An 8,989-nucleotide genomic window follows, 5' to 3' on the forward strand; every position below is an offset into this window, starting at 1 on the left:
CAAGTAAATAATCTTCAAGATGGTGAAGATGTTCGTAAAGCAAAATTGATATGATGAGCACGATGTGAAAGATGATAATCATAATAACTCTGATAAGAAGAATGGAAGCCATCAAATATTCTCCGATGTTGTAGATAAGAAGTAGAACTCCCTAGGTTAAGAGGGAGCTTGAATAAAAGAAATCTCCCTAAAGTTAGGATGGAGCTTGGATGAAAGGAATCTCCTTAGTTGTGAGGGAGGTCATATCATAGTCATGATGGACAACTTGATAGAAGAAGTTGGAGAATGTATTTTGTATTGGAAATACCGGGGGGAGGGGGGGGGGGTGAATCAATATTCCTTTTCAATTATTACTTATACACATTAAATCAATTATATTTAGAACACAAAATAAGCAATAGGAATACATGCTTTTATTAATATAATCTTTATAACGAATCAATTATAATATAAAGGAACCCAACCCTTGATGAAGAATTCGATCTTCAATTCCCCAGGCTCCAACTTGTTGCCAAGCACCAACTTGGCCTTTTGTGAGGCTCCAACCTCTAGGGCTCCGACCCTATCTTGTCAAGGCACCAACCTTGGATTTAGGAGCATCAACTCCAAGGACACCAATCCTTCCAATTCTGAGGCATCAACCCCAAGGGCTTTGACCCTATCTTGTCAAGGCACCAACTTTGGATTTAGGAGCACCAACTCCAAGGACACCAATCCTTCCAATTTTGAGGCACCAACCCCAAGGGCTCCGAACCTCTGCTATATATTGTCTAGATATGTTTGGTAGTAATTCTTTGCTCCCAAAATCTTCTTCACTGAATTCTGTCTATCTACAACTTCACTGCTACATCAATGACAACCTGTCTTCGTATGAAGGAGTTTTCATAACTCTTCATAATGCCCAAACAGAGTCTGCAAAGTTACCTCATGATGATTTCAAATAGGCATCATGATCTCCAATAATGTTTCCAAGATTTGTTGAAGCTTTCCAACAAGATATCTGCGTTGAGCCTCAATGTATGCACAAAAGCAATTCTCTGTTTTCAAACCTCTATTCTTATTGTCGCAGTAACTACTTTAGGAGTGACTGTCACAGTATCTTACTTCCAAGGAACAAATTCACTAATACTTCAACATTGGTGTTGTCTACTACTCCCTTCAATCGATGACTGATGAAATCTTACTTCACTAGTTCGAGGTCAAACAAATCTTCACAAAAAAAATGTTCTTGAGGTTGAGGTATATACTTCTTCTAATTCATCACATGTCCTAGCCTTTCAAAGATTAACCCAATCAATAGAATTTATCAACCTTCAACTTCCTTCTTTCCTGTTGGACCTTCGACTTCCTTCCTTCCAGATCGAACTTCGACTTTCTCTGTTTCTTCAAGTCCACGAGTTGTGAACTGTTACTTCTTCTCTGTGTTAGATGCAAAAAATTCGTTACCTGAAGTGAAGCGTTTAAACTTGTATATATATGAGTTTTGCCAATAACCAAAAGACACGTTCATTCGGAGGAGAGGCCGACTTATGAGTTTGCACATTAAAATATTTTATCGGAGAGGCCCTTTTTTTAATATTCATCCAAGGCTATACCCACATGGAGGTCCCACATGCTAGGTTATTAATCACAATCGCAATCTTATGAAATCCCACAATTGCAATTTGTGAAAGTCCCGCAATTGCAAAATTTGACGTTACCGATGTAACATAGACGATATGCATATTGCTGATGAGGCGGACGTGATATAACATTAAACAATTGTTAATAGATCCGTCGGATCCAAATCGTCTATCACAATCGGTGGTTCGAGGGATTATTGCAATCGACGGTACAGGGTGACAACCCTTTATTTGTGAAACTTTCGATACCCAGACATGATACTACATAAAGGTGTATTTTAATGGAGCTGTTAGGTCTGCATATTATATCACAATCAGTGTTTTAATGTTACATCCCTTTAAGCCTTGTGATATGAAAAATTATGATACGGTGGATGCAATATTGTATTATGGTGTATTGTAGTGGAATCATCGGGTCTGCAGTACATATCGCAATCGAAGGATTTGGGGTGGCGATACATAATAAACCTTATGGTTTGCGATTATGCAATAGATGTGATATTGTATAGGGTTGTTACCATAACCTGTTTCGGGTCTGCAGTAATACCGCAATCGGGGGGTTTTACATGGTCACAACTCTTTAAGACTTACAATATGACACTTCCAATGCGACATATGTGATATTTCATTGAGTTGTATTACAATGGTGCAAGGGGTCCACAATGGTATCACAATCGCAGGTTTTGGGTGGTGACATTTATGACTATCGATACGTAACTTCCGATAGTGGCAGACGCGGTATTACATTAGAGCTGTTCTATTGGAACAGTCGGGTCCGCAGCTCAAATCGCAATCACAAATTTTCAATGTGACACATAATAAAGTGATAAAGCCGCCGATAAACTACCAATATGTTAACTCCGATGCATTGTGGACTTTTGTTAAAGGGCTTCCACGATTTGTTTCTTAGATTGGGTTCTTAGCTCCTTTGATAACACTGTTTATGCTCCTTTGCCGATGTGTTCCTCTTTGCTTCTCGATGGCTTCTCCTCTCTAGCTTCTTGCTCCTATTGCTTCACATATTTTCTCTGCTTGGTTTCACATCATTATTGATATCCATTATATTGCCATATTGACATCAATGACAATCTAGATCAACATTTTGAAGGTCTACTGGAATAAGAAGAGCTAGATCTATTTGTAGAATATGTTGCTGCATGAGAAGTAGGAAAGGAAAAGGTATGGTTGAGAAATCTCCTGTCAATATTCATTTGAAAAACTACAAGTCCTACTATGAAAATATGAGAAGCAACATCAAGTTGTCTAGAAGATCCCTGAGGTTTGCATCTATTTATGTACATATAAAAGTTTGTTACTAATTGGGGTTGTGTTTGAATAGGTAAATCTCTCGAAGGTTGGATAGCATGTTTGACATGCTTAGGGTTGTCGATCAGTTTGATTGGAGAGATTTGTTTTCGATCTGTTTAATCAGGGAGGATTTGTTACCGATTGAAATAATCGGAAAGTTGAGGCTTTGTGTGTAAAACATTGCTTGGGAGGACATCTGGCCGATACTATGTGTTGATGTCTAGTTCCCAAAGTAGGGCGAGTGGCATTGTTCATGGAGCTTTGATCTCACATACGCACCTAGATCTCTGGGTCAATGGTTAGTAGGTAAGCTTGATGGTACCCAAAGAGGCTAAAATCTTTAGTCCATCTTAGTCCCACTTGGATAGATTTCCCTGGTCAGGAATGTAGTCCATGGCATTGTGGTGCCTAAACTGTTAGAGGACCTTGGATAGATTGCCATGGTCAGGAATCTAGTCCATGGCATTACAATGCTTAAAGTTCTTCATGGTTCATGTGTTCTGAGATCTTCCTTATACTTGTATTAATGAATACCTCCCTAGTTAAGGGAGAGTGTTGAAACATGTAACTAGGTTCAATCTTCATAAATGTATTTTAGATGTACTTATTGTGAAAATTCCTAAACTGGAATCCCTACTGCAGCAAACTGATGTTATTTCTCCTACTTGTTAATTCATACAAGTTATTTACTGTGTGTTATAGTAAATATCGAAGTAAATACTATTGCACCCTTCACTTAATTAAATTATATGCGGAAACAAGAGATTGAGAAAGAAAGAAAAATACAACACGATTGAAACTGTTATTTCTTGGACAAATGACACCTCGGGAAAACCCAATGCGGAAAACCAGTGCAGTAGATATGAGGGTTTTATTGTTATGCAATAGTAAATTTGAGTACAATTCTTGGATGCTCAACTAGAAATCGAAATACATGTGCCTAAGCCTCCCTCCAAAATTTTAGGCCTTGAGCACATCCGATGCTATCCTAAATCAACACTCCCTCTTGTTGAAGGAAATGTAACTAGGTTCAGTCTTCATAAATGTACTTTTGATATTTGTACTTATTCAAGAAAAGAAATATTATTTTTATAATATATGTCAATGAGTTTCTTGTTCATTGAAGTAGGTCTAGCACATGTCAAAGTGATATAGGTGAATCAAAGTGTCAAAAGAATTATGTTTAAGTCCTCAAGGGCATGTTACATCATGTATAAATATGTATTAAAGTCAAAGATTAAAACCTCCAAGCAAAGTTAAGTCTACTCCTATTCAAAGGCACCATCAAGAAGCTCCTTCAAGTGCTACACCACCATAGAAACAATCCAAAGTTTTCTCAACAAATCGGCCTCCAAGCAACCCTCAAAGTCAGCCTACAAACAAGGTGACAAGTCGGCCTAAATGGAGGGACAAACCTCTATATATAGAGGTTGTCCACTCCTCTATAATGCATAAAAAAGGATCTCTGAAATAAGTGAAGACAAGGAACCGAGATTAGAGTGATACAAACCAAAGATAAAGAGCCTCTAGTGCAACGAAGGAGGGAGAAGTCTAAGCGAATATTGAAGGATTGTTTCTAGGGAAAAACACAGTCACACGTGCGAGAAAATGAGGGCTTTATGTGGACATATCAACAACAATATAACAGTCCCATATTTCTCACTGTTTGGGCTTGAAACTTAGGCTTATAAGGCCTCTCATTGGAGCGAAGAAGAGACTCTCACATATGAAGGAGAAAGGAACCAAAGACACCACGAAGCCTCCTACACGTGTGAGGTTTAGGGCTGCAGTGCTGCAACATCAAGTCTGCAATCTTACATGAAGAAGAAGCTCGATTGTTGAAGAGAAGAAAAGCATCATCCTATGTGAGTAGGTACATTTAGGATCAAGAAGAAACATCTCTTCTAGAACTAGCATAAGAGAGCCTACCACCAAGGAGTAGGAGAACGAAGTGTCGGAAAACAAAGTGTTGGGGAATAAGGTGCAGAAAGAAGGAAGGACTTGACTTGTGCTTGGGGGATACTCTTGCCAAGGGTCTAGGGTTTGAAATTGATCAATAAAATCTTGAATAAAAGAAATTCACTCAAGGGTTTTCCTCTTAAGAGAAGAGAGGTTTTGGCCCTGTCAGAGAGCCAGCTTCGTGTGTTCTTGTTTTTATGTTTTGGTAGCAATTTGATGAAGTACAAAAATATGCACTAATAATAAGAAGAAGAAGAATAACCTAATAAGGAAAAGTAAAAATACTCCACAAATTTTTATCAAGTAACGAAGAATCACACTACTTTTCCCTAATATTCTTCAACATGGAATCAGAGCTAAGGTGACACATCAAGGAAAGGGAATCTCAAGAACACTCATCAAGGGAGAAACATCTACAAAGTTGAAGCATCAAGCCTAGAACTCTCAATCACTTCAAGGACAACAATGGTATTTAATCCATCATTCATCAAGGAGATATATAAATCTAGAAGAAGATTCTTACATAAAGGCACCTACAAAGAAGAGCAGATTGAAGTAGGACCTACACCAAGCTACAAGCCATCAAGCAAATCTCATCATCTAGCAATTCCACTTGGAGAAGGCGACTTGAAGAATATCAAAATCCAAGGAAGGCAAGCCATCAAGTCTTCAAGGAGAAAGCAAATCCACTACATCTCAAAATCTATCAAGTAAGAACATGTCCCCTTTTGAATATACATCAATGTCTTTTTGCAAGGAAAGCAATAAATTGGAAGGTACCAATAACTTTTTTGCATGGAAGAAGAGGATTTATCTACTTCTCAAGGAGAATGAACTCCTAGAACATGTCAAAGGGAATATCACTATCATTGCTAAGGAACAAACTCAAGCCTTAGCCAAGTACAATAAGGATGAGATAAGAGCTCAAAGGATTTTGATAGAATCAATAAAAGACTCTCTCATTCCATATGTCTCCAAATTTGAGACATCGAAAGAAATTTATGATAAGCTAGTAGAGCTATTCTCGGTATCCACAACTGGAGAAGTGATATATCTGAGGAATGAATTATACAAGATGAAGATAACAAAGGAAGGAATAGCTCCATACTTCATGAAAATCTCTGAAATGAGAGATAAACTTCAAGAGCTTCGGGAAGTCATGTCTGACAGAGAAATGAAAACTGTAGTACTCTATGCTCTACTTGGGGATTGGGGCAACTTCACCTCAAGCATATATGCCAAGAAGGAAGCAACCACTCTCAATGAAATGTGGTTTCTATGCAGGACAAAGGAAACCAGACTCAAGGCAAAAAAATATGTGGGATCAAAAGAGCAAATATTTGCTAGCATAGCCAAGAGAAAGGGTAAATTTAGCAAGTTTGGTTCATGAAGAACAAACAACAAAGACATGTCCCAAATCCAATGTTTTGGATGTCAAGAATATGGACACTACAAAAGGAATTTTCCTAAGCTTAAGAAGGAAAAAAACAACAACAAAAAGAGGGAAGAAGCTCACATGACTCAAGAGGTGAAAGAAGAAGAAAAGAAGCAAAAGAAGGAAGATCCTCCAAATTTCTACTATGACTAGGTCAAACTCTCTACTTCAAGTATTCTTTCAAAGTTTTAAGTAGGATAGGAGCATGTAGGAATAAAATAATATTGCATGGCTAGAAACATCTTCTAGAATCTAGAAGCATTAAGTACATAGAGTTTTAGGTACTCATGAAGATATAGCATTTATAATGAGAACAAAAATGCATGGGTAGAAATATCTTCTAGAATATAGGAACATGGTAGATATTATAGCTCAAGATATTCATATAGAAGGAGCATACTTATTATAGGACCTCATCCATGATGAAAGAAAAATTGATCATGACAAAGAATCTTAGAAGACCTCCATCATCAAAAGAAAAGGAACATTTGCAAGACAAGGGTCTTTAAGATCCTATGATGGAAGTTTCAAAAGAAGGTTCATAAACAAAAGCAAATGTCTCATTGGGAATCCCATTCATGGGATTCAAGAAAAGGATGATACGCAGACAAGCTAAGATGAAGCAATAAGGACAACCAAATAAAGCTAAGATGATCAAAGGAGAATCAAGATGATGCATGTATGCATCAAAGTTTAGTCATGTTATCTTTTCTGTACTATTGAGTCATGGGAAGAGTTCTATAAACATGATCAAGTATGAAAGAATCTCTTTCACTAAGGACATGCTCGAAAACATGTACTACATTGCAATAAAGGTCAACAAAAGAATATGCTCACATAAGGAGTATAAGATTGCTGACTAAGAAGCAAGAAGAAATGTTGACTAGTCCAAGAAGCAAGCAATAAAGAAATGATGTCACAGGAAGCATAAGATGGTTGACCCATCTATCTAAGAAGAAAATGAAGAAAGAGATCAAGCATGTGAAGAACACCATGATCATTGAGAATCACTATCTGACAAAAATACTTTGAAGATATCTCTCGAAAGAAGGTAGGACAAATTTGACAAAAGAAGGAAGGACCCTTGACACCTATGAAGGCCTTGGAGATATGAAATATGTAGATAATTGATTCTACTCTACAAATATGTTGTGATGAAGAAGCCATCCAACAAAAGAAAAAACAATGTTGAAGCAATATCAGGATGAAGACATGATGGGCTACTAGGTTGAAGCATGTAAACAAGTATGACAAAGCATCCATGAGAAGAGCATTCCAAAGCATGGACAAATGACAAAAGGGTAGCCAGATGATGAAACCTGATGTATGGCAAGAAATACACTTTCCACGAAGGAAGCAATGACATGACAAACCATGAAGGAAAGTGATCGGTGGATGGTGCCCTATCTAGAAGAAGTTCAAACAAAGACTTCATGACATCAAAGAAAGAAAGGAAATCAAGCAACTGAAGAACCCACGAAGAAGAAGTTGTTGACGAAGGAAAAGGTCCCTAGTTAAGAGGGAGCTTTGACAGGTCCTTGATCAAGAGGAAGTTTTGGATCACCCCTGATTATAAAGGAGTGACAATTGTGTTTTTCCATTTCATGGGTCATGCACACTAGACCAGGACTAACAACCATAAGTCTAGATACAGACCATGAATGGAAATGTAGACACAAGATAGACACAACATTCTTTTCTTCACTTGGGAAGAAAGAATGGGAGGATTAAGTAATCATCTGGCATCCGATACTCTTTGAGGATGTGTAGGGCATCCAAGATAAGAGTAGGCAAGAGGAACAATATTCTTTGAGGGTTGGGAACCAAAGATAAGAATAGTCCTAGAAGGTCATACTCAGTGAACACCCGACTGGGTATGTACCTTGAGAGACAATGATTGAAGATGCCTATGAATCATTGGTCTCACCAGCATTGTAGCACACGATCTCATGAAGAGATGGAGCTGTTAGTCAAGGCCTTGCACCATGATAATGCTGATGGATATGATGCTATAACAGATGGATTGCTAAACCAGTTTCTCTTATGTGAATTCTTCAAAGATTGATAATAGCCAAACACCTTGTAATGTTATATGAATACTTCCCTAGTTAAGAGGGAGTGTTGAAGGAAATGTAACTAGGTTCGGTCTTCATAAATGTACTTTTGATATTTGTACTTATTCAAGAAAAGAAATATTATTTTTATAATATATGTCAATGAGTTTCTTGCTCATTGAAGTGGGTCTAGCACATGTCAAAGTGCTATAGGTGGATCAAAGAGTCAAAAGAATTATGTTGAAGACCTTAAGGGCATGTTACATCATGTATAAATATGTATTAAAGTCAAAGAGAAAAACCTCCAAGCAAAGTCAAGTCTACTCCTATGCAAAGGCACCATCAAGAATCTCCTTCAAGCATGCTACACCACCATAGAAACTATCCAAATTCGGCCTCCAAACAACCCTCAAAGTCGGCCTACAAACAAGGTGACAAGTCGGCCTAAATGAAGGGACAAACCTCTATATATAGAGGTTGTCCACTCCTCTATAATGCATCAAAAAGGATCTCTGAAATAAGCGAAGACAAGGAACTGAGATTAGAGTGAGACAAGCTGAAGATAAAGAGCCTTTAGTGCAACAAAGGAGGGAGAAGTCTAAGCGAAGATT

Source organism: Pinus tabuliformis, chromosome Q (assembly GCF_031772625.1).
Source record: "Pinus tabuliformis cultivar Carrire ecotype Pingquan chromosome Q, CPIR1, whole genome shotgun sequence".
NCBI classification, from domain to species: Eukaryota; Viridiplantae; Streptophyta; class Pinopsida; order Pinales; family Pinaceae; genus Pinus; species Pinus tabuliformis.